Source organism: Pseudopipra pipra, chromosome 14 (genome assembly GCF_036250125.1).
Source record: "Pseudopipra pipra isolate bDixPip1 chromosome 14, bDixPip1.hap1, whole genome shotgun sequence".
Classification (NCBI taxonomy): domain Eukaryota; kingdom Metazoa; phylum Chordata; class Aves; order Passeriformes; family Pipridae; genus Pseudopipra; species Pseudopipra pipra.
The window spans coordinates 7,875,390-7,901,329 of record NC_087562.1 but is presented as its reverse complement, the minus strand read 5'-3'; the positions used below and the strand labels follow the sequence as shown (position 1 = coordinate 7,901,329).

Here is a 25,940-nt window from a genome sequence, read left to right as displayed (position 1 = left end):
ACTAGATCAGGTTGCCCAGAGCCCTGTCCAACCTGACCTTGAATGCTTCCAGGAATGGGGCATCCACACCCTCTATGTCACTGCTCAGTGCAAGACGCTTTCTCCGAGCAACAGAAATTGTTCCTCTCTCTCTGGGACTCCCCTTCTCCCGCCCAAGGGCCTCCCAAGCAGCCAGGAATGATTCCCCCTTTCAGCCTGGAGATTAAAATGGATATATGCGTGGGAAACAGCAGCAGCAATGGAGAGGACACAGGAGAGCCACTGATTTACATTGTGTTGCCCCCGTGAACGCTGCACATAAATCTGCTGCTTCCCAAGGCCAGGCGTGAATCGGAACAGCTTTATCTCCTCACTTTCTGACTCATCCTCAGAGTGTTGGACATCCCATGGAAAAGTGACGGATGTACATGGCCAGTGAACTGGTGTTGCATCAGGGATTTCACAGCACCCAGCAGGAACGGTGCCACCACCTAACTCATTGCTCTCTATGAAGAAAATGAGGGTCCAAGAGGGAAAATCCCAGTTGTTCCCAGTCGAACACAGGCAGGTGCACACTGGTGTGGGCAGAGCCAACTTGACTCCCCTTCTCTTGCCCACAGATGTTGCCACATCCCTGGGTTTAAGCTGGAGCAAAGTCCTCCTCGAGATGCTCACCAGCCCCTGAGGCTGCAAGAACCTTCTTCCATGGATTTATCCAGCCATGGCACCAGGAGAAGGAATGTGTGGGGACACCTGGAGCACATCCCCAGTGTTGTCAGTCTGACTGGTGGAAATCATAAACAGGGTCTGGGATCTCCTGCAGGATGGCTCCAGGATGGCAAAAGTAGCAAAAGGACGGATGAAAATACTCAGATTTGGGTTTTTTTCTGAAAATGGGAGCAGATTTGGGGAAAAAGATGGGAGGAGCTTTGTGTTCCCACCAGGACTGGGGTGTCCTCCAAGCCTCTCCTTTAAAATGAACAGACACAGGGATTTAACTCTCACATTTCATCACCTCAATCCCAGAAGCCAATATGATATTTAGCGGTTGGCAAACAGGACTGGGCATCCTCCTGTGGCCAAGGCTGAGCCTCCCAGTGCTCCCAGTGCTGGGACCCCTCTGCTCCCTGTGCTGTGCCGGTGGCAGGAGCTTCACCGGAGGAGCCGGACACATCCCTGCACCATGTGGGAAGTAGCTCCTCTTGTTTTCACAGCTGACATCAGGTCTGGAGAGGCTTCCACGGAGCTCCGGCGCGGAGGAAGCGCGGCTGAGGGGCGGCTGCAGCTGTGGCCAATATTCTTGCACCTGGGATTGGCTCGGAGGCTCCTGGGTCTGCAGCACGGGGAGGGCAGAGGAGGCTTTCCAGGGATGAGCTGCTGCTCCGAAGCCTTGTTGGGCTCTGCTCGGGAGGAACAGCAGCATCGCTGGGTGATGCTCTAGCAAGGAGCATTTCTCTACATGGACAGCTGCTAATGTCTTGTGAAGTTCTTCAGAAGCTTCCTGCAGGATCCCTGGCTGGAAGAGGACCAGCCAGAGCCTTATCTTGTCCCCATGATGTCCTCCATCCGCCTGCCCTGGGCTGTGTCACAAAGTCCGCAGGGAAGGCTGTTTAGAGGTGGGGATGGAGAGGACACGGTGGGGAGCGGGGATGCAGCCAGGAACATGGACACAGTGAGAGCTGTGTGGACAGGCATGGAGGGAGAGATGTCCCAGCAGATGTGCAACCACCCCAGGCCCTGGTGACAGCAAGGATGCTGCTTGGGAAAAATTCCTGGCTCCAGAGACAGGCCAGAGATCACCTTCCCTTCCTTTCTTCCTGCAGTGATCTGCTCTCAAAATCACATGAAAAAGGAAATATATATGTATTTCATAGAATCATGGAACGGTTTGCGTTGGAAGGGACCTTAAAGCTTATCTCATTCCATGGGCAGGGACACCTTCCACTAGACCAGGTTGTTCCAAGCCCTATCCAACTTGGCCTTGAACACTTGCAGGGATGCGGTAACTTAATTCTCATACACATATAAATAAAAATTACATATAAAACTCACATATATATGTATTATAAACAGACTCTCTGGATCCCTTCCCTGCACCCCACTGTTGCATCTTTCCCAGAAGGCTGTGGAGAGCTCAGCTGAGCCCCACACACACTTGTCCCCAGCAGTGTCACAGTGCGACTGCCATCGGCTTGTCCCCCTCTGCAAAAACAACAGGCGAAGAAAGAGCACTTTTGTTTCTTCCTCCTCTATTGACACAGCTGGGAGGGCTGGAGCCGGGGGAGGTTCCTCCTCCGGAGGGCCAAGAGCCTCCACACACTCACTTTGTAGCTCAGGCGGCGCTGGACGAGGCAAAGCTCCTTTACCCACCTCAACGGGCACAGCCACAGCATCCCTTCGTCCATCCCGGGCCCTGGGTGAGGTGTCAATAGGGAAAGATGTCACCCAGCTGCTCCTGGTGGGCCCCCTCTGAGCTGGCAGCCCTGGGAAGGATTGTTCTGGGGATGAGGGTGATGTGCAACCCCAGAGCTGGGGCTCCTGGTGCAAACCGAGTCCAGCTGAGCCTTTGACAGCTCCTCCTGCATCCATCCACATCCATCCACATCCAACCAGGGATGCTTCTATAATCCTGGAGGATTTTTGCACCAGTAGTCATGCTGTGCTGAGCTCCCCACTGGCTGTCACCTTCCCCTGTCCCACAGCTTTTTCCTGGCTCATTGGACATGGCACAGATGGATCCAGTGGCTGAGCTGGCGCATGTCCACAGGCAAACCTGGCTCCTCCTTGCTTCAAACATGAAGGCACCAATCCCTCCTCCCCGCCCCAATCCTATCTGCTTCCACAGATATCCAGTGACACTATTTTATTACCATTTATTCTAAGCTCCCCAGTCAGTGCCATGGGGAAAAGATTAATTAATAAATCCAAGAGAGGGGCTATATTTCCCCATAAATAAACCCTCAGGTGTTGCTGTGTCTGTGTTCCCAGCCAACATTTAAGAGCAGGAAGCATCCTGAGAATCACCTCCAAGTATCCCTTCCCAGAATTTTGCCACTGACTTGCACAGGGGCCGAATCCATCTGCCCGGCTATTCTGTGATCCATGGGTTTGCTCCTCTTTGCCTCCAGCCTCCGAGGCAAGAGACAAATGCAAAGCATTCCTTTATCTCCCTGCCTCTACTAAGGGACAGGCAAAGCAATAAAATGCATTTTTTTATAGAGCTGTAAATTTAATTTCCTTTTAAACCATTTGCTTCCACTTAGAACTCAATGGAAATGCTGCACTGCTGGCAAAGCTACAGTGTCCTGGTCCTGCCTCAATGTATAGAAGCACGAGGCTGGAGTTTTTGGATAAGCTTAAAAGTTGATGGAAGGGAAGATGGGGGAAGAGAGGAAAATTCTTAGGGCATTAAGGGCCTATTTTCCATCTTCCTTGTGAACTTTCCTTGAGGGAAGAGCTTTGCTTCTTTATGGGGCACAATTAAAGTCGTCTCTGTCTGCAGGACAAAAGTTCAGCCTCAGAAATTGCTGCAAAGCTGAGGATGCTGGTGGTGAGAGGAAAAATAACGATTTCTGGCCTGAAAAACCACCTGGAGCTTTAGATTTGGGGTTAAGAAGCAAGAAGAAGCACTGTGAGCACATGTTCAGCATCCTTATACCATTAGGAAACCAAGAGGGAATTTTCCTAGCGAGCGAGGCAGCGGTGCCAGGATCACCCACCCTTGGTACAGGAGATCAACCTCGGCAGGTGTTTGGGGTGATCCTCCAGAGTGGACCCTTCCTGCTACAGGACATCAATCCCACTGCTTGGCCATCCCTCCTGAAAGCTGCTCTTTACAATGTCCTTTGATGGAGCTGGTGGGAAGCAAATGAGGAGCTGCTTGTGGTGTGACAGCCCATGGCAAGGGATGCACTGGAAGTCTGGGGCACCCATCACTCACTCAGCTGTGGGTCTACCATGCTAGAGAGTGGATCCAGACCATTTATCTCCTCCAAACCTCCTCCAGCTTAAAGTGTTGCATGAATCAACCTTGATTTATCTTCATGTCTGGGGAGGTGACTGTGTGACCCACGGCTCATGAGTGCTACTAATTGATGATGTGGGACTTGTTTGTAAACCAAACTCATTCACATCCCAGTTAATCCAGTACAGGATCCCAGCACTGCCTGCTTGCGGCTAGTCCCATCACAGAGTCATTTGCTGCTGCTGCTACTTCCAGATGGATCCACAGTTCCAAAAGAAGAGGGTGCCTTTTTGAGGTGAAATTCAGGACAAGCAGCCACAGAACCAAAGCAGAAAGGAGTTTTACAATGACCCAGACAGACACAATCCTGCAAACATCATCCCAATGTCAGGCAGCTCCTCTGGAATCAGGACATGACCCGTTTCCACTGCCCCAGGTCACAGCAGCAAGGCCAGATGTTCCAAACAGCAGCAGGACACCCAAATCTTACTCAGGCCACAGTCTGGGCTCCTTGAGGCATTAAATCTCCCTGAGAAGGCTCTGAACTGTCATCTTGTGTCTTCTGCTCCCAACTCAGGGTGTGAGGGATCCTTGGACATCCCTTGGTGGCCACAATCCTTGGATATGGAGTCGGGGTGATCCATCCCCGGTGCCAAAGGTTTAAAACCCCCCCAAGGTTTTAAGCACGACGTGAAGCCCACTTCAAAGAGCTGCAGCTTCCTACTTGATAACATCAGGAGTCTGGATCAAAGGCTGCATCCTAGGAAATCCAGCAAGGGAAGGGAAAATAAAATCGCTTCCTCTAGAGCATTCCTTGCTGCTGAAAATCAGCTGCTGGTTTGGGAAAATTAGACCATTGTGTTAAAATTATAGATGATGCTCAAGTGTCCTTCTCTGGTGGCTTTTATAGGATTTGGAAGTGTTTCTTAGCAGGGGGAAGGGGTGGAAACAGGTTCCTGGTGCTATTTGGACCCTGTTTGGTACATCCAGCCTTGCCCTGTACAAGGGCAAGGTAATTACAAGGTAATGCCAGATTGGCATTACCTGATTCATTTTTATAGAATCCCGGAATGGTTTGGGTTGGAAGGGACCTTAAAGCTCATATTGTTCCAAAACCTCTGCCATGGGCAGGGACACCTTCCATTATCCCAGGTTGCTCCAAGCCCCATCCAACCTGGCCTTGGGCACTTCCAGGGATGGGGCAGCCACAGCTTCTCTGGGCAACCTGTGCCAGGGCCTCACCACCCTCACAGGGAAGAACTTCTTCCCAATATCCCACCTAATTCTGCCTTCAGTCAGTTGGAAGCCATTCCCCCTTGTCCTGTCACTCCATGTCCTCCAAGTCCCTCTCCAGCTCTCTCAGATCCCCTTTAGGCACTGGAAGGCCACATTCTGTGTTGCATTTTCCAGATCCTTCTCCCATGCACAGGCAGGGGCTGCAGTAGAACCCAGACTCAGGTGGGCTCCAGCCCCTCCTCACCCTCCTGCCCCTCAGTTTGCATCCCACCCCGCGGGGACAGCGGATCCTTTCCCTCCCTCCACCCCCGCAGTGATTAGTGCCTTTCAGGAACGGTTTTTTCAGCGAGCCGGCCCAGCTGAATAGCTCTGGGCAGCAGGACCAGACAGATCCCTGTATTCCACCCCTCATATGAAAACCAGATGCCACGAGTCCCGTTACAAATCACAGCTGACAGGGGGATGAGAGCTTTACTTGGGAGCTCAGAGAGGGCACAAAACCTTTCCAAGGAGGCTACTGTGCAGCCCCCCAAATTGTGCCCCACATCCCTTTCCACATTATTCATGCTTTCCATCGGCTTTTCTATAAATGATAATAGGATTATGGAATCCCAGAATGGTTTGGCATGGAAGGGACCTTAAAGCTCATCTTGTTCCACTCCCTGCCATGGCCAGGGACACCTTCCACTATCCCAGGTTGCTCCAAGCCATGTCCAACCTGGCCTTGGACACTTCCAGGGGTGGGGTAGCCACAGCTTCTCTGAGCTACCTGTGCCAGGGCCTCCCCACCCCCACAGGGAAGAATTTCTTCCCAGCATCCCATCTAACCCTGCCCTCTGGCAGTGGGAAGCCATTCCCTCTTTTCCTATCACTTCATGCCCTTGGAAAAGGAGGGTGGAGGAGGTGGTGGCAGCATCCTGACGGGGTTCTGTGCTCTAATGAATTGTCAGTTGTGGAGGGAGAGCTGATGGAACAGCCCAGCTAATGTTCAGTGACAGCTACGATTTACTAATCCATCCGAGAAATAAATAGGAGCCGTGGGGAATAAAAGCAGAGTTCAAGGCCGGCCCTTGCCGGGGCACTCGCAGTGAAACAAAACGTCAGGTTTTATAAATGACCTTTTCATGTAATTCCCTGGTGAGGCCCAGGAGGAAACAGGGGGCGGCTGCCAGGGAAGTGCTGTGAAAGCTGCAAAGTCAGGAGGCTGGTGCTGGCTGTGGAGGGGTGGGATCCAGGCTGGGAGGAGCGGCAGGGAGATGAGCTATGGACATTGGCATAACATTGGGTTGTGCATCCCCCACATCCAGTTCCCATCAGGATGTGCATCTCCCACATCCAGCTCCCACTGGGGTGTGCAGCTCTCACATCCACCTCCCATTGGGGTGTGCAGCTCTCACATCCAGTATCCACTGGGATGTGCATCCTCCACATCTAGTATCCATTGGGATGTGCATTTCCCACATCCAGCTCCCTTTGGGGTGTGCATCCCCCAAATCCAGCACCCACTGGAGCGTGCAGCTCCCATTTAACCCCAGAGCTGCAGACAGCAAGTCTCAGCTTAAAATGTTGATTTCAAACTCTGATTAACACTCAGCCATTCCTGCCAAGGGTTTATCCAGCCCTACCTGAAAGCCAACCCACCAGGATGCAGGGCTGCATGAAGACATTCTCCACAAGCCAAGGCATTGGCATTGCTGGTGTCCCCATCTCGGGGTTTCTCATGCTCAAGGAAGATCGTGGTGGCTTTTGATGCTGCAAAATTTCCTGGATTGCTCCAGGGCTGCCAGTGGTGACACCCTGACAGCCAGAGGAGGGATGTTATACTGAAAAATCCATCAGGATACAGACCAGATCCACACTGTGAGAGCCCTGTAATCATCCCAAGAACCTCAATGTGAACTCAGAGTTGTGAAACTTTCCCTGGCCAACATTCTCATCCGGGGAGCTCTGTCTGCCCGGTTTGTGCATCTCCCAGCAAGGATTTCTCTCTGCTGGAAAAGGAGATTTTCCAGAGCAACCTGCCTCTGCCTCCCGCCAGCCCTCGCTGCCGTCACAGCCCAGGAATCATTTCAGCCCGGGTAGGGAAAGGATTGCTGCAACCAGCTGGCAGCAGGGATCACTCGGACTGGGGAAGTGCTTTGGGATGAAAAGTATGTGATAAATTAAGATTACTACTCTTCCCTCCGATCAGCCAGTCACTGTTTTCCAGCGCAGCGCTGGCCAGAACAGCCTCACCGAGGGATTCTGGCCTCATCCCGGGAACCTGCGGTTGAATGAAAGCAGAGATTTTACACCAGCGTCCAGAGGCTGCTCTGGGCTCTCGAAGTGACAGGGATTTCACCACAGCTTTCGTAATCTCTTCCAAAATTAATTATCCCTGTTTCTCAAAGCCTCCCCGCCTGCTCAGCCGGCAGCTCTGGCGGCAGAGCCGGCAATGCTGCAGCAGGAGCGATGGGAGAGATTCTGTCTCCAGGAAGCTTCCCTCCAGGCAGAGACGTTGAACTGGAGTCTCCGAGGTTTTGCACTATAACTAAGTTTAAAGCTCTAGCCAGGATCATACCCCACTCCCCTTGGAACACTGGGACAAGGTCTGGGCTCACTGCTCTGGTTCAGGTGCCACCCGGGCGCTTTGCCCTTGAGGATTTGCCATGGGATACTGCTGGGATGCAGAGCACCTGCAGGGATCCCAAGCACTGCCTTGTGTTGCTTCCAAATCACAAAAAATAATGCTGGAGAGGGAAAAGCAAGGAGTTGAAGGAACGGATCCCTCCAAGATTCTCTGGGAAAAACCTACCTTGCTCACAATTCCTTGCTTGCAACTCCTTACTCAAAATCACTTGCTCACAACTACTTGCTTGCAACTCCATACTCACAATTCCTTTCTCACAGTTGCCTTGCTCGCAATTCCTTGCTTGCAATTCCTTGCTTGCAATTCCTTGCTTACAATTCCTTGCTTGCAATTCCTTGCTTACAATTCCTTCCTTACAATTCCCTTCCACTGTGGCACAATAAATGGCCATGAAATGTTTCTCCATCCTGAAGGGAGAAGAAACCACTGACACTTGTTCAGAATGACTTTATATGTAATAAACCACTGGTGTTACTAGGAATACTTTTGGGAAGCACACCACTTGCTGCTCTGCTACAGTTGGGGGGAGAATATTATGGAAAAAGGGCTTATTACCCCCAAATGCTGGAACTACTCAGTGATTAGTGCCAGAGCAGAAGATGAATTAAAAAGCCCATATTTTCCACTTCAGGAGCAATGTTCCACCACTAAATTCAGGGTTTTTTGTAATTCCCAAGAGGATGCCAACAGGATGGATGAAGCAGAAACCTGTCATATGCACAGACCTCACTTCCCATTTTGCCCCTTCTGATGAGGACCAGCACCAAATTACAGCACCAAGGAGGGCTCAACAGCACAGCCACGGAGTTGGGCACTTTCACCAGGAAGACGTGGGAATCCTCCCTGTCACCATCTCCCTCCCGCGCCTCTGAACAGCAGCCAAGGAAAACACCATTGTGTCGGGAGCAGACGAGGAGCCGGTGCCAGCGGGGTCGGAACAGCCGGCTCATTGTGTCCCTCCGGCTGCCGGCTCAGCGTCAGGGCAGCCCAAGAGCGCTCCGAGCCTTCCTCGGGATACAGAGGAAATGAGAAACATTACACGGCAGGGCCGGGCTGCGTGGAAGGGAAATGTGGAGAAGGAAAATAATCCTCCTTCCCAACCGCTCTAGCAATGAGCGGTGGCCCAAAACAGGAGCAGGGCTGCTGTGAAGGGGGGGATCAGTGGGATGGGAACAATGCCATGGGTGCTGGACTCACCTGCAGCCCATCCAGCCCATCCCCTTCATCCAGCATGCCATCCCGCAGGTCGCTAGGATGCATAGGCAGGTTTAGGGATGCTCCCACACCTGAAACCACTCCAGCTCCTTCCAGCCCACCCCCTCCATCGAGTATCCCATCCTCATGGTTGTTGGGATGCACAGGAAGGGTTTAGGGAAGCTCCCCCACCTGCAGTCAAACCAGCTGCTTCCAGCCCATCCCCTCCATCCAGCATCTCATCCCTCAGGTCACTAGAATGTTCAGGCAGGTTTAGGGATGCTCCCACACCTGCAGCCAGTCCAGCTCCTTCCAACCCATCCCCTTCATCCAGCATCCGATCCCCTGGGTCGTTGGGATACATAGGCAGGGTTTGAGGGTGCTCCCACCCCAGTGTGCTCCTTCCCTTCTCCTTCATTAATCATTTTGCTGAAGGACAGTCATGCCACAGTGAGCAACTAACCCAGCCCAAGTTAGTCCAGGGAATCTCCTGCAGGTTTTAAAAGCTCTTCTAGAGACTTGATTATCCTTGTGGGTCCCTTCCAACTCAGGGTATTCTATGATACTGCATGACTGTATCCTTGGCATCCTCATGTCTCTCTCCTGTCAGGTTAGCCACCAGATTTTAGTGAAACCCTAGAAGTTTGAAGCATCCACCTCTCCCTGCTTCCACTCTTGGAGCAGTGTGGACTCTCTGCCTGAATTCCCACTCGGGTGGGAGCAGCTTGTCGTTGCACCCATTCAGTCTCATCGAGGCAAACACCTCCCAGCTCTGCTCCCTCCAGCATCCTTTTCCCATGTTTCCCAGTGGCAGCCCCAGCTTCTCCACTTGGTGCTTGGTTCTCCCATTCTCCCCATTCCCATTCCCCTGGCAGGGTTAGGTGTGGACACTGGGATCCCGGTGTTCTCACACCACCGGCAGGCTGTCAACACACAGTGTTGCTCTCTCCATCCCAGAACTTCCCAGATCCCCGTGTTGGTTTCAGTAGAGATAAAATGTCAACATTTTGAGGCACGGAGGGACGGCCGAATAGCCTGACCTGTCAACATCCAGAATGGAAAACACGCTCGTCAAGTGCTTGGGATGAGGTTCTAATTACTCCCCACATACCAGCCGGCATAAATACACAGAGTGATCCAAGAAAAGCACAATTCCGAGCCGAGAAGCTTTTGCTGGAGTTACACGCCGTCTCCTTTGCCCTGGGAGCCGGGTTTCACCTCCAGTACGCAGCAATTTGCTTCTGCTGGGTTTGTAGGGATCTATGGATAAGCCCCAGCTCAGGAGGTATTTCTCCAGGGAGGAAAGGAGAAGCACCTCTGTGGTGACAGGAATGGTGGTGCTGTGGGATACAACCCAGAGTGGAAGCAGAGGTGTGATCCTATGGATACTATGGACCTCGGGGACATTCCAAAGCACCGGAGGATGCTGACACCTCATCCTTCCTGCCTTTGGTTCTGGGAGAGCTGAATGGGGAAGAGCTCTGCTACCTTGTTTCATAGAATCATGGAGTCACTGAGGTTGGAAAAGCCCTCCAGGATCATCTAGTCCAACCTGTGACTGACCCCCAGCCCAGAGCACCGAGTACCACGTCCCGTCCTTTCTTGGACACCTCCAGGGATGGGGACTCCACCACCTCCCTGGGCAGCCCCTTCCAATGCCTGACCACCCTTTCCATGAAGAAATTCCTCCTGATTTCCAACCTGAACCTCCCCTGGCAGAGCTTGAGGCTGTTTCCTCTTGTCCTGTCCCTTATTCCCTGGGAGCAGAGCCCGACCTCCATCTGGCTCCCCCCTCCTGTCAGGGAGTTGCAGAGAGCGAGAAGGACCCCCCTGAGCCTCCTTTTCTCCAGGCTGAGCCCCTCCAGCTCCCTCAGCTGCTCCTTGTGCTTCAGACCCTTCCCCAGCTCCATTCCTTTCCCGGGACACACTCCAGCCCCTCCAATGTCTCTCTTGGAGAGGCTCAGAACTGGACACAGCACTTGAGGGGCCTCAGCAGTGCCCAGCGCAGAGGGACAATCAATTCCCTAATTCATGGCACAGAACAAATGTCCTCATCTTAATCAACAGCTTCCAGGCTCCCCCACACCCATCAGGCATCACAGGTGGAGAGATGCTACCCCCAAAAAAAAATCAGAAAACTTTGCTTGAAGGAAATCCTCACCTCCCAGCTCCTCAGAGATGTGGAGCTTCCTCACAATAAGAACCCTCACCTCTATAAAATCCCTGCCTGACTTTGGACAACCTGCCCTCTCTGGCCTGGCTCCAGGCTCCAGAGAGGGAGACTCTGCCTAAATCCCTGGTCCTTGGGGAGTGCTGAGCATGCTCCGAGCCAGGGCATGTCAGTGCTGCTGGGTGGGTTTGTGTTTATCTCCATTAATCACTGTGAGAACTGGGCTCTCTCTGCCTCTTTCCCGCTCTGTGTATTATCATTTGATGCATCACTAATGGGTGAGGGAGGAAATAAACTAAGTCAAAGCCTAAAAAAACATTCAGGGAAGCAAAACTCCTTGTTTTAGAGTAACAAACACCCTTAAGCACAGCTGGCCCAGGCATCAGCTCTGAGGACACTTGACCACGAGCAAGACCAAGGTTGGGCTGAAGGATCAGGAAACCAAAAGAGTCCCAGCAGAGACTGAAATGGAAAGGGAGGACACCTGGATCTGAATCAGCACTGCCTCAGTTTCCTCTCCAGCCTTTTCCCTGCTGTGGATATTCCCATTATAACTTCCCAGCTGATAAACTGCTGCCTCACGAGTGGCACTTCGGGCTCAGGTCGGCACTTCCACGCCATTCCCAAACACACTCCAAGGGCTTTGCTTGGCAGGTTCAATCTTGCTGTCTCCCACTTTGCCACATCCATGAAGAAAAGGCCAAGAGAAGGAAAACAGCTTCATGCAACACATGGATCCTCTCCAGGAGAGTCTTGGGGAGCAGCAGCAGCAGCTGCCGGCAGTGCTGGGCAGGCAGAGGCTCTGGAAGCCCACGTGGGGGGACCTGCCCTCTGCAATCCATTTAGCACTTGGCACGGCTCTGAGGGCTATTTTTAAAAGGTATGCAACTGTCCCAGAAACCCAACTTTGAAGTGTGGTTCAAGGCTTTGTTGTTGTGCAGAGAAAGGGCTTTTTTTTTAAAAGTTTTGTAATTAAATGCAAACACAAGTGGGTTGTTGGCCCGGGGCCAGGTGAGGCAGGTCAGCTCCACTCTATCCACCAGGGCTGGATCTGTCCCTCTCCGCTTTCAACCTGAGACACCATGGGCCTCCTCCCTGCTCTCCAAAATGTTGTGGTTTGCTGGCGATTAGAAAAATTTGTTTTGTGGCCACTGATAAGTGCAAGGAGAGCAGAGGGTTCCTGTCCCTCCTCTGCAGCCCAGCACTGGCATGTAGAGATCAGTGCCCTGGGTAGGTGGGAAGAGGACTCGGTGAGAGGTGCCAGTGGGATCCCTCTGGGTAATCACAGGTGGGAGGAGAGGTTGGTCTGAACACCCCCTGCATCCTCTTCATGTGCATCCCTGCTCCCAGCCTGCATCCTCCTCTTCCTCTGAGGAACCCAGACTTTTCAGTGCCATGTTCTAAGCCACATTTCTGCATCTGCTGGGGGTAGGTGATGCCCCATCCAGGCTGATCCTATAACTTCCAGGAGAAGCAATGCCAGCCAGTAGTGCCAAATGAATCCATCAGGATTGCCCAAACCCCTCCAGGCTGGCAGGAGATGTCTGTAGAAGCAGTTTGCATCTCCTGGCTGTGTGGTTTTGGATGTGATAGAGCCACAAACTGCTTTAATTTATCATCCCCCATGTCCATCCAGGCTTGGGAAAAGCCTTCATCCTTCCAGGGCTCCTGAGTGTCTCCAAGTCTGAGCCTGTGGTGAATCCTTCATCCAGGGAATCCTGATTGCAACAATCCAGCTAAGAAATGACATCCAGGCTGGACATATCTTGGAGCAACCTGGTCTGGTGGACAGTGTCCCTGCCCATGGCAGGAGTTGCAATGAGATGAGCTTTAAGGTCCCTTCCCACCATCCTTTGATTCCATGATTCTATGAAACGCCAGGAGGAAGGTGGGATCCCCTTAAGGTCCTTCCCAGGGAGGTATTTTGGAGGTGTTGCTGAGTGGGAAGCCTCGGGCAGCACCGGGTGTTGTTGCAGCCTGGTTTTAACCTGGGTTGGGGTGGGAAGGTGCTAATTAAACATGACAGCTTGTCAGGAAGGGGCGTTAAATCATTCCTGCCACCCCATTTTTCTGGGCAGCTCCGGGCAGCCATGGGGAAGAGGGGGGGACAGGCTTAATTAAAAAGTAGCAGATTCAACCCAAAAATAGATCAGGCTTTTTTTTGAAGGGGACATTGGTGGTCACTGGCAGCTGCATTTTTCACATGCCTCTGGAGGAGATCTCTATCCACGAGCTGGTCTGGATCCTGCTGTTGGCTGGGGACACATTCATGCCCAGCTCCTTCCCATGGGGCCACACCTCGGGCACCAGGACAGTCACACAGGGATGGAGAAGATCATGAGAAGGGAAGGAATCGGTGCCAGCCTGGAAGACAGGTGGGCAGGCAGCAAGGGTTGGCACAACACTGAGCTTGTGAGGAGGCCAAAACACAGAGCAAATACCTGCTTGTAGCTGTGCCAGCGCCGGCAGTCGTGTGCCGCGTTCCCAGTCCCTGCCAGGTCAGCAACAGGTGACCATGGAACATGTTTCAAACCAAATATTAAGAAAACAGACTAAAACCCAAAAGAAAACACAGGCGACAGTGCCAGTGCTGGTCTGTCCCTGCTGGGTTTCGTTTCTACAGAGCAGGACCCTGCAGGAAGGGGGATGTGTGTCCTTGCAGAGCAAAATTCATCCTGCATCCCACTGTGTGGGGGATAGGGATGGTGCCAGTGATCCTAGGAATGGTGGGAAAGAGTCAGACCTCAGGCTGATTTGCCTGTCGTGTCTCTGAGAGCATCCCATAGGGAAGGACATGGGGACAGCCCCAGGCAGAACCCTACCCATGGGAATGTCACTAACTGCATCCTAAAGCTCCAGGTTGACTATTCCCTTCAGAACTGGAATTGTGGTAAATCTGGATGTATTTCTTAGATAAAAGTGACCTGTCCTTTTCTGAGATACTTCAAACTTTGGGTTTCATCCTCTTCCACCAGTGACTTCATCCACAGACTCTTTGCTCCAAAGTCTGTGGGACACTGGATCCCATAGACTTTGCTCCAAAGGGAGCTCCATGGCCTGATGATGCTATCCTGGAAAATTCATGCTGGCAGTCCACACAGGACCCAAACCTTCCCTCCCAACCATCCCACCATCCCACACAGCGCAGTTTTCCCTGAGTTCTGCCTCTGGTTCACCAAACCTGAGGCTGGACATTGCTTCTTCCAGCTGTTATAGGATGGGGGGAGGGTGACATGTGGATTCCTGGCATCACGGGGGATGCTGCTAAATCCCTTGGCCAGGGACTCTGGCCAGCCAGCAGCTGGGATTTTTAGGGAACCAGGCAAACCCCAAACAACCTCGGGGTGTCTCCCATGATTGGGATGTGGTTTCCTCTGCACAGCACATCCATCCTCGCTGTGTTTGTGATAACAGACAGCCCAGGGCCGGCTCAGACTTCCCAGGAAGCCACATCCACACGAGTGGGTGTTAAGTGACAAGGAGCACCATCGGCCATCCTCTCTGTGAGTCATCCAGCTTCCATTTCCCAGTCATCTGCCCTTCATCAGGAGGGAGAGGAGAGGCCCTTCCAATGCCCAAGAGGGAATTTAAACTGGGAAATCCTTTTGCTTGACCCCAAGTGGACAACAGAGAAATTGAGGCTGATTCAAATGTGTTGGCAAGGCAAGACCACGCTACCTGCAAGTTATTCCTTGGAAGTGCAACTCTGGTATCACTTAGGTGTGTGTAAATGAGAGCAAACCCCATCAGAGCCGATGCTGTTGCTCCCTGTACATTCCTGGACTGAGGAATTAAAAGCTGCATTGCAGCCTGAGGTGAGCTGCTAAATAAATGTCCAGAGTCAGGCACAGATACCTTCAGGGGTCGATTCCCAGCTACATTAGGGCCACTTTGTGCTCCTCTAGCCATGTAAAGAGGTCTCTAAGTGAGTGCAAATTAAATTTAAGTTACTTTTGCTTCCTTTTTAAGGCCCCTTTATACTTCCAAGGAGGGGTAACAGAGCCTCAGAGTGACTGGGAGGCGGGAAGGTTTCCCTGCCAGGCACAGGCAGGTGAGAGCCCCTCCTGTGCTCCCATAAAGCGGCTTTACGGGGTGCTGGCTCCAGCCATGCCGGCGCAGTGCCGCCGTCCCGGGGACAGCAGGTCAGCAGGAACCACATCAAGACATCCCACATCCATGCACGGCCAAGGCCTCTCTTCCAAGAACGGGACAGACTGCGTTGTGAATATTAAATTCCCAGACTTTTCCCCCATACAGGTGAAGGTATTTCCCTGTATACCCTGGAGTCACCACACAGTTAACTGGTCTGCTGGGGAGCATTTCTCCTGTACCATCCCAGTTAAGGATGTCTCTCTCTGAAGCTGTTGGCTGGTGCACAGCCAGTTTTTGCATTTATCCCCAAATCTGACTGCATGCCCAAAGCAATTCCTGCCATGACTGCTCATACAATGTTTGCCGACGGCAGAACTGGGTGGTGGGGCTGGGATGTGATGTGTGTGACGGCGCAAGCAAAACACATCCTCAGCTTCTCCTCCCAGGCACAAGGACCATGGATACACCCTGACCTTCTGCACAATCCCCCAAATCCCTCTTTGATCACAGTCCCACATGCCACTCATTTATGAATATGACAAACAAGCTCAACCCATCCCAAGGTCCGTCTGCCCGCACGGCATCTCTCCATCAGTGCACCTTGCACAGGTGAACACCCAGCCTGTCAACATCCTAGCTGGAGGAATTGCCTCTCCCAAGAGCTCAGGTGCCAAAAACCTCCCTTCCTTATGGAGCCACTGATCGGTTTTGCTCTGCCAGCCCTGGGTTCCCAAAGCCACTCAGCTCCGAAGGAGTTAACGGAGCCGAGTGACTCGGATTCCTCCACCTAACCCTCCAAAGTCCCGCAGAACCAGACTTGGCACTTTGAGAAAGCTCCACAAATCCAGAGGCTAAAACACACTGCTGCCTTCCGTTCGTCAGGAGAAGGCAAGTCCCAGCTAATTGAGGAACCAGAGCCTTCCCCAGCCCCTTCCAGGCAGCTTATTTATTTAGGGGCTTTTTTTTCCCCCCCTCTTCTTTATCCTCTATTATTTTATTTTTTTTTTACTCTTCCCAGGGCAAACATTAGGAAAGGAAAGTGCAAATTAATTTGGTGAGGAACGGCTGCAATTTATGATGCTCCCCAGCTGGTGAGGGCTGTTAACCCCATCTGTACCTCGGGTGCTGCATCCTCCTGCCCCCCCGAGTCCCCCACGATCCCATTTCTCTGCTCCCCACACAGGGATTTGGGAACAGCATCAGGAAGGCAAAGGGAAACGGTAGCAGACGCCTTTTTAATTTCCTAAATCTTTCTCTTCCCCCAAAAAATCTCTTCCTCCCCCCGCCAAATGTCAGTTTTACCCTAAACCTCATTTTCCCCCCTAAATCTCATTTGCCCCCCAGTTTTTCCCTGCCTTGCTGTTGCTGAAGGTTCCCCGAGCGTACGGTAGGTTATTTTCTATTTTTCATTTTTTTTAACTCCCTCTGACTCCTGCACACAATTCAAAGGAAATCTGGGAAACCAAATTCTCAGCTCTCCAAAGCAGCAAATGGAAAGTCACTTAAAGGGACAGTTCTGCCTTAAAGCGGCAGTAGCGCTTTTCTCCAGCGGTGGGAGAAAAGGGGTTAAAATCTCCCTACCCACCCCCCAAGGAAAAAACCCTCCCCAGCAACAAGCAACACGACCAGGCTCAGCCCTCTGAGGCCACCCCATGTGACACCTCGCTCGCGACCCCCCTCCGCTGTCTCCGTCCCCCCCCAGCCCTGGAGCGCTCCCGGCGGGATGCACATCCCGGGAGTGGGGTGCTGGTGGGGAGCAAATAGGGAGGGAAATTCCAGCACCTCCCATGTCCCCGCATGTCCCTTCGCGAGCCCTGCCGCACACACGATATTCCCGGGGCGGGGGGGTGTCCGTAATTCCAGCCAGACACCGGCAGAAGGGTTAAGGGGGGGGAAGGAGGAAAGGAAGGACCGACATCAGGACCGACATCAAAGGCAACTTCTCTGCTCAGCAGATGAGCAGATCCATCCTCACTTCATATTTTTTGCAGCTGAAGTCGGGGTGGGGGGGGGAAGGGGGGCTGCATTAACTCCTTCTCTCCCGGGGAGTGGCTCCGCCGGGGCAGAGGCGACACTTTCCCAGGAGAGGTGGGACCATCGCAGCCGGTGACAGGAGCGAAGAGGAGCTCGGGGCGCCGAGGGGTTACAGGGAGCAGCCCCTGGCCCGGAGGGGGGGTCCCGGGGACAGCTTTAGCCTTGGGAAGGAGGAAAGGGAATGGCAGTGATTTTTCTTTTAAAGTTCTGGGATGACACAAATATCCCAAATAGTTTAAGCAAAGCAGCATCATTTTTTAACTCTGACAAACCTCGTTGAGTCATTGAATGAGAGAGAGGGGGGAAAAGGGGGGAGAAAAGTTGTGTTTGCAGAGCAAAAAGGCAGGAGCCTCCAGAGAGGGGAACAAACCCAGGGAAAGCACTGGAGTGAACCCCTAGCACTGACATGGGGCAAACAGCACATTCTCCTTCCCCCCAAGAAAAAACAGATTTATGTGACACCAGGCAGCAAAGTCGCGATGCAAAAGGATGTTTACTCACCTCATCATAAGCCAGCCGGAGGGGAAGGCTGCATTCTCCTGGAAAAGGGCTGAAAAATGAAAAAGTTGGGAATTAGGAGCTGCCGTCTGGCCCTGTGCAGTTGCTCCGTACTGTGGGTATAAAAAGAGAAGAAAGTCTTCATCACTGACCACAGGCACGGAGCTGCTCACGCCCCTCGCGCCGCACCAGCCAGTAGCGCACAGAAGTTGGGTTACGGGAGAAGGAGAGGAGCTGAGAGCAGGATATCGGGATTTATCTGCTCCTCTGGCACGGGAGAGGGGGGGAAAACGGGACAGGAGTGGGGAGGGAAGGGGAGAAAAAAAGGGACATAAAGGAGAAAAGAAAAAAGAGGGATGGAAAGGGGAAAAATGTGATAGAAAGGGAAAAAAGGATAGAAAGGAGGAAAAGGATAGAGAAAAAGGGATAGAGAGGGGAAAGGAAAAGAAAGAAGGGGGAAAAGGATAGAAATGGGGAAAAGGGGACAGAAAGGGAAAAAAGGGAAAGGAGAAGAGGGAACAGAAAGGAAATGGAAAAATAGGGATAGAAAGGGGGAAAAGGGATAGAAAGGTGAAAGAATGGAAAGGGAAATAAAGGTGATAGAAGGGGTGGAAGGAGCATACAAAGGGGGGAAGGGAAATGAAAGAAAAAGGACAGAAAAGGAGAAAAAAAAGGGATAGAAGGGGGGGAAATGGTATAGAAAGACGGGGGAAAAAAGAGGAGGATAAAAAGGGGGAAAAGAAGTGGATAAAAAGGGGGAAAAAAGGCTTCATTCCGAATATGCCACAGGAGGAAAAGTCAGTCTTGTAGTTCAGCGGGGTGACAGACGCCGGGATGTGCCAAGTCCCTACGGACAAAAACCCCACACACCTCTTTAATCAGCCCTTTGGCCAAAGCCTTAATTAAAAAAGCTGCTACAAAATATCAGATAATGGATTGCATTTTCAGGCCTCTCTGGAAAAGCAGCTCATATGGCAATGTTTCTAAACTGCTGCCAGAGCAGGGAAAGCTGCCAGTTTTAGGTTACAATATCAAAGGCACACATCCTGCACACCAGCAACCCGCTCCCAGTTCCACCGGAGTCAATTCAGAGCCACCTCACGGCTCTGGAAGCAGCTGGGGCTGATTTGGAGCGGGGCAGGATCAGCCCCTGCCCTGCCAAAGTGCTGGGCAGGAGGATTTGGCCTGGTTTTCCATCCAGCTCTGCTCAGGTCATGTCTCATGGTAAAAATTAAATAATTATAAATTAATGTAATATTTGACTCTGAGGTCAAAGCGACTTCCCCCAGCATGAGACCGACTGACAACTTCCACATCACGACGATGATTCCTGGAGCTCCCTGAGCATGAAGAGTGAGTTGTCATCTAATCTCAGCAATCAAGTGGAATTGCAATAAAACCCCTGGACTGGATGCCATCCAAGTGGCTCCAAACAGAGCAGCCCCTGGAAGAGCAGATGCTTATTTACAGCAACGGCTGCAAAAATCCTTGGAAAAGGGAATTTTGGACCGCGATAACAGATGCACCAATTTTTGACATTGTTTGGTCTAGAATTGCTCGTGTTTAACAATTTGGAATTGCTCAGATTTAATTATTTGGAGTTACTCGCATTTAACAACTTTGTCTTTTTTTTGTGGTTATTTTCAGCCCCAGAAGGAAGCAAAGATTTCTTGGCATCATTGGGACATGGACAACCTCCCATCCATGGTTTTGCTCTCATGACATCCAATATCCCACAGAAATATGGGGTGTATATAAATAGATATATTAAAAATATGATATATATAATATATGATGTGTTTAAATATATATATTAAAATACGGTATATATAATATATGATGTGTGTGTATATATTAAAATATGGTATGCATATTAAAATATGGAATATATAATATATGGTGTATATATGTGTGTATGTATGTGGTATATATAAAACATGATGTGTGTATCTATATCTGTATTTGTATTTATATAAAATAAGACCCACTATTGGGATCAAAAGCTCTCCAAAGGCCTGTGCAATTTCAGCAAAGGCCTATTTTGATAAAAACCAGAACTAAGGGGCTGGAAAGGCTGGGTTTTTGCCCAACTGTCCTCCAGTTTATCCCAGCAACCCTGAGTCTAGCTCTCCATGGGGCATCCACTCCAGGATGATGCTGGTTCTATCCCCCATCACCCTCCCAGTGCTGCCAAGGCTTTGGCATTGGTTTAGCTTTTGCTTTTCCAAGGTGTGGCTCTTTGCCTTATTTTTTTCCCTGAGGAAAACACCCCAAAGCACTGAACAGCCAATCCCTTCCATGCATCCATCACATTCCAGGGAGAAGGGTACCAGTGCGCCAGCCTTTAGCATCCATTGGAAAAATATCCCTGGAATAGAACATGGACATCCAGAAGGAGGGATGAAAGAGGGAAAAAAGCTCATTTTAGCTAACGAGGTAAGTCCAGAGGAACTTTGAGATGCCAGGGGAGCTGCCCCAGGCTGAGCTGGGTCTAACAGCGACTTGGCTGTGGCTCCCAGGCAGGGCCGTTTTTAGAAGTCTCATTCTGAGGGCAAAACAATGAAATTTAAAATACACGCTGTATTCATGGATTTGTTTTGATCCCACTAACATGAAACCACTTATATAATTGTCACAGAGCAAACATCTCATTATGCACAAGAAAAGCAACCCTTTGCTTCGGTCCCCCCTCCCCAGTTCTGTTCCTTTTGCCTCGGCCAAGACGTTTCCCATGTAACATAAATCAAAGCCAGGTGCATCTTTCTGCAAGAATCACCTCACTAACAAACATTGCTTAAAATACTGCATTAAAAAAACACCCCAGACCATCATTCGGAGGCCTCAGAATTCCCTTTTTACCAAGGAATAGTGATTTTTTCCCCCAAGTGGTGACGACCCCATCAGTTTTTGATGCATTAAACATCAGAATCCAAGTGCCCTGTTCTTCCTCACACTGAATTTCTTCCATGATAATCTAACTCACATGCAAATTTGCTAGAAATCAGGTGGGCTCAGAACCATTTTCATCTTATACATTAAAAAGATGTTTCCCAAGTACAGTTGATGAATTATTTTTAATGGGACCAGATTATAAATACATATTATTTTACATTATTAATACACTGTAGTGCTGGTTCATATAGAAGATTTCCCCCCGAATTGATCTCTTTTAACCAAAGGCTTTCAGCATCTGCTGTGGCAGGACAGGGAATTTGCAGGACCATGAATTTGGAATTTGCAGCCATGATCTGCTGCAATGAGCTGGATCATGATTTGGCTTTGTAGCTCCTCTTCTCCATCAGGGCATTCCCTACCACTTGTGTGAGATGGTTCCAAGGAAAGTGCTGAGGATCCAGTCTCAGAGACAAGTCGGGAGCTGATTTATAGAATCCCAGAATGATTTGGGTTGGAAGAGACCTTAAAACCTCGCTTGTTCCAACTCCCTGCCATGTGCAAGGACACCTTCCAGTGGACCAGGTTGCTCCAAGCCCCATCCATTCATGGCCAGGAATTTTGCAGGCAGCACCACTCATCTTTCCTATTTTCTTTTTCTTTCTTTCAGGCTCCTCAAAACCACAGTCCAAGTGACCACAGACTGGAAATCAGAGACCAAGGCATGGGAGATTGTCCCTATGCCAGGAACATCGGGAGTGGCAGCACAAAACCCCCTGCAGACCTGGCTGAGGGGAACGGTGGCTCCAGGCTGGGCATTCCAGCCAGGTGGGAGCAAAGTTCAGGATCTGCTCAAAGTCCAAGGGAGGTTGAGTAGCCAGGGATGGTTTTGATTTCAAGTCCCACGGGGTCTGCAAGGCAGATTTCAAACCCACAGAAGTTGTTAAAAGCGTATTTGTGGGGACAAAACAACTATGGGACAGACGGAGCCAACACCATTGCCACCACGCCTGGGTTTGCAGGGATAAGCCAAGCCAAGTGGAACATCCACAGGGTCCTGGATAGCAGAAGGGGTCACCACCACAAGCAAAGGGGTGGCACGCCCCCAATCTCCTTTCCTACCTGGGTGCTCATCACCTGGAGTCCCCACCCAAGCCCCCAGTGCATCCCATTCCATGGGGAGAGAACAACCACGGGATCAGAGGGAGGGAAGGAGTCACAGCCCTGTGAGACACAGGGATGATACACCCAAAGAGCCTGGCTGATCTCAAAGGGCTTCCATCAAACACCACGGATCACCCAGCACTCTGAGCTACTTGTGACCCCTCCAAGAATGGCAACTAAATCAGGGAAACTTAAAGTCACCACTCCCAGAATGATTGCAAAGGGCCAAAACCCAAACAGGTCCAACATGGCTGTGGGCAACGAGCGGTCATAAAGCAAATCCTCTGCTAAAAATTTGTGTTAAAAATCCCATCCCTTTCCCACTGAAAAACTCACGGAAAGTTAATTTGCTTCACCAGCTCATACACAAAAGCAGCAGATGGTGAGAGAGCTGGGGTAGGGCTGGAGGCTGATCTCATCTGCAGGGTGGCAGAGAGGGCAGCAAAAGCCACGGTTGCTCTGTGGTGCCTTGTTCTTCCTTCCCAAAGCAAATTCCCTCCTCATAACCCATCTGTGACCCTCTGCATCCCAATACAGATTTCCTAGAAATTAATTTTCTTGCTCTCCTCTAATCTTGCTCTGGTCTAGGCTGGCTGAACAGCAAAAGAAAAGCTGACACCAACAAAACCACTTTCTACCTCAGACCTGTTCCTACCTTTTCCACTTCTCCAATAGGGTTTTCCTCTGCATCTCCCTTTTATCCTGGAATCACAGTTTGGATTGGAAGGGAACCCACTCATTCCACCCCCTGCCATTGCCAGGGACACTTTCCACTACACCAGGTTGCTCCAAGTCCCATCAAACTTGGCCTTCAACCAGCTGCTATAACATTCCTGCTCATCCCAAGCTCCCATGGGCACAGAGGAGGGACAATCAACCCCACATGGCATTGTCTGTGGTACTTAGGACACATGCACACCACGCTGCAGTCACCACCTTCAGAGCACTGCCATGGCTTGGACACAGCCAAACAAGCCCCAGAAGATCTCAAAGCATCTTCCAAAAGTTTCCAGGTTGGGCAGAGCCTTCCCTGCCAGCATTGCAGATTCATGGCTGTGGTGGGTGGGAAGGGGATCTGCTCAGGGAAACTGAGGCACGAGGGGTTGGGGCAGCACTTTGAGATGCTTTTCTAGCAGCACTTTGGAAAACAAACCCAGAATTCCAAAGACTTTGGCCTTCTGGCTGTGCAGGGGCAGGTATTTGCACAACCCTTATGCCAATAGAGCTGGAGCATCCCTTCCCAGCCCTTCCCAGCCTTCAATCTGGGAATCCTGTTAATGAAAGGAAAACAGAGGAGCTGCGGAGCAGAGGCCCAGGGTGTGGTAACTCTAGAAGGCAGCAGAGGAGGGATGAATGAAACCTTTCACTGTGGTCCAGAGGAGCCCGTGGCACAGAGGCTTGAGGAATTCACGAGCTCTGCACACCAGAGTGAGCAGGGAACACGTTCCGTGGGACGTGGAGACACGACTTGCCTTTAATGAGTGGGAATGGAGGATGATGGAAGAGCTGCCAGAGGGGGGGGACACCCCACAGAGGGAAAATAATCCCTGCATCAGCAGTTGGGGGCCGAGTTCCCAACACTGAAAGCTGTCCTTATTTTTTCCTGTAATTCTGTCTCCAAGGGATCACTAACATTTACATTTTTCTCCAAGCTGTAGAGTTTATTCACAGCCCTGCTCAGCAAAAGGCTGTGCTAATAAATAGAAGTATTGATGCTCACACGTCTATACATTATGCTACATCCACACTCAGACAACCAGCCTATTTTGCCCTGCTCTATATTGTGAAGGAATTATTCTCCTCTCCCACCCAGCCACGCGCCCCACACACCCCCAGCCGAGCCATGAATGGCCACAGTGTCCTCAGCCTGCTCCCAAAAATGCCATTTCCCCACTTGCAGAGGTGAAAAAAAACAGCCAAAAAAGAAAAAGGACGGGGTATAATGATGCCTTCACACTCTCTACCTGGGATTATTTCACCTCCCTACCCTCCTCCAGCTCCTTTTCCCACTTGAAAAATAAATATATAAGGGGAAAAAGCAGAGGAAATGATTCCTTAATGCTGTTGCACAAAAATCCCATGGCCTTGCTCCCTGTTGTCTTCCTCCTGCAGCCAGAACAAACTCTTTTCTCCTGCCCCTCATCGGGGGAGATTACTACGGGGAAATGCTTTCCCTCCCACACTCTCAGATGGCTTGGAATTATTTATATGAGACTTATCTGGAAGCTTCTCCCCATTCCCAGAAGTGCTGGGTACCTACAGGCCATGGGCAGAGCCTGGATGAGGCTGGAAAGAGCCAAAACCTGCTCTCATGCATGAAACGAGTTGGGCAGGTCTCAGTTTTCTCCTCTGTGACCTGTGTCCATGTGATGGACTTGTGGTGGATTTGAGGAGCAGGGCCATCCCTTGGCTTGTCCCCACACCGCACCCAGTCCACCGGCTGGGAATGCAGGACTTATCCCAGTCCACTCAATCAACATCTTTTCCTGACCATTTTTCCCTCCTGCCCTGCACATCCCTGCCCGGGCACAGGGAATCACACCACACTGCAACACAGCAACAAAGAGCCTTCCTTGCCCCAAACCCCTCTTCAAGGGGGAGAAAAGCATTCCTGGCAGACATCAGTGTCAGGATCACTCCCAGCATCCCAAGGTTGCTCCGGAGGCAAATAGTACCTGCTCTGTGCCTCCGGAACGCTGCGCCACGGACACATAGGTGGCATTATATTTAGCTGGCCCCAAATCTCGGGCATAATATTTTTTTTAGCACTGGACTAAATATTTTTAACATATGCAAACATGCATGACTGAGGCAGCTACAGAGCCGGGATGTTGGGATGCTGACGGCCTTCCAGGATGGAACAATGTCACCTTTCTACTACCCGGCGCTGCCTGTCCCCGAGATGATGACGGTGCAGCTCAAGAGGGATGGGGAGAAGGGGGCAAAGCAAAACGTGGCAGCTTTTCAGGGGGAATTTTGCAGGGAAAAGGGGTCTGGGTTCCTCCAGGGATGCACAGAGCAGCAGGCTGTCTCTCGAGCAAACATACCTGAGCGTGTGCCCGGCTTCCCGAGAGGAAACGCTCCCGGCTCTGAGCAAACAGAAAGGTGCCGGGTCAAATAAGTGGAGCAGAAAGTTCTGCTGTGGGTAAGTAGGTCACTGTCAGCCCTGGATGGAGCAGCAGGGCCAGGGATGTGCCAGCCAGGCTAGGAGTGTACCCAGAATATCTGCTTTGTGGATGAGGAAACTGAGGCACGAGTATCCCAGAAGGCTGCAGGAGGGAGCAGGGATGCAGTGCTGGGACCCAACCAAGTACTGATGCCCTGGATTCATGGGTCAGCTCTGGATAAATGGATTTAGGTGAATGGTCTGTGGTTGTGCCGCAGCTTTGTGGCATCTGTGGCCATCCAGGCAGGTTCCCTCACTGGCATGGCTTTGGGAGGCTCTGTGGAAGTCCATCCTTGAGCTTCAGCAGCTTTTGAATAGCAAAAGAAGATTATGAAAAACATAAGAGGGTTGGTCCAGGGGGAAGAGGGGCTCTGGGATGGAGTTTTGCCCCATGGAAGCTCCCCTGCCCTGCTGGGCACCTCCCATTCCATGAATTTCTGGCTCCTTCTCTCAAAGCATCTCAGATATTTCTCCCTGTTAAACATCTGCAGTTCCCATGTACAAGGTGCTTCCAGGGGGCCAGATGTGGGCTCCTCCTTTTGCCCTGCAAACATTCACATGGAAAAAAGTGCTAGATTGTTGAAAGATGGATCCATAACACCTCTGTGGACCAACAGCAGCCACCAAACCTCCCCCTGAACCTGGATGGGGCTGGTGTCACCCTGCCTGGGCACAGGGTTGGGGTACCAGATTAAACAGGAGCATATTCCTGCTGCTCCTTCCAAGTCACTGGATATTTGGAGCAGCTGACACTAACCCAGGACAGTCCCAGGACCAGATGGATGATGTCCCCCCAAGAGCAAAGGGGGAACCCTAAGGTCAGATCTGCCTCGGTGCCTTCGGCTGGACTGGGGGGAGGTGCCTTTGGAGAGGCAGGTCCAGTGCTCCCAAATCCCCACCGGCTTTAGCACGGGCCTGGGAT

The 25,940-nt window shown here is 51.3% G+C and overlaps 1 protein-coding gene across 1 annotated transcript in view; it reads right to left on the bottom strand.

The window, feature by feature from the left end:
* ZNF469 (zinc finger protein 469) overlaps window positions 1-25,940 on the bottom strand; it is a 186,003-nt gene that overhangs the window by 32,633 nt on the left and 127,430 nt on the right. The window contains exon 3 of the mRNA XM_064671016.1: window positions 17,800-17,848. The gene's annotated coding sequence lies outside the window, so the exon portion shown is untranslated. The remainder of the gene's footprint in view (window positions 1-17,799; window positions 17,849-25,940) is intronic.